The sequence below is a fragment of the Pygoscelis adeliae genome, unplaced genomic scaffold (genome assembly GCF_000699105.1).
Source record: "Pygoscelis adeliae isolate BGI_AS28 unplaced genomic scaffold, ASM69910v1 Scaffold54, whole genome shotgun sequence".
NCBI classification, from domain to species: Eukaryota; Metazoa; Chordata; class Aves; order Sphenisciformes; family Spheniscidae; genus Pygoscelis; species Pygoscelis adeliae.
In genome coordinates, this window is record NW_008824982.1 from 4844631 (window position 1) to 4844845 (window position 215).

General features: G+C 58.1%; 1 protein-coding gene across 3 annotated transcripts in view; it reads left to right on the top strand.

The window, feature by feature from the left end:
* FAM184A (family with sequence similarity 184, member A) overlaps positions 1-215 on the top strand; it is an 83370-nt gene that overhangs the window by 42702 nt on the left and 40453 nt on the right. The gene's annotated exons all lie outside the window — the stretch shown is intronic.

Genomic DNA, 215 nt, shown 5'->3' on the forward strand with positions numbered 1-215 from the left:
GGTCGACAGCCGGCTGAACATGAGCCGGCAGTGTGCCCAGGCGGCCAAGAAGGCCAATGGCATCCTGGCCTGTATCAGAAATAGTGTGGCCAGCAGGAGTAGGGAAGTGATGGTGCCCCTGTACTCGGCACTGGTGAGGCCGCACCTTGAATACTGTGTTCAGTTTTGGGCCCCTCACTACAAGAAGGACATTGAGGTGCTGGAGCGTGTCCAGA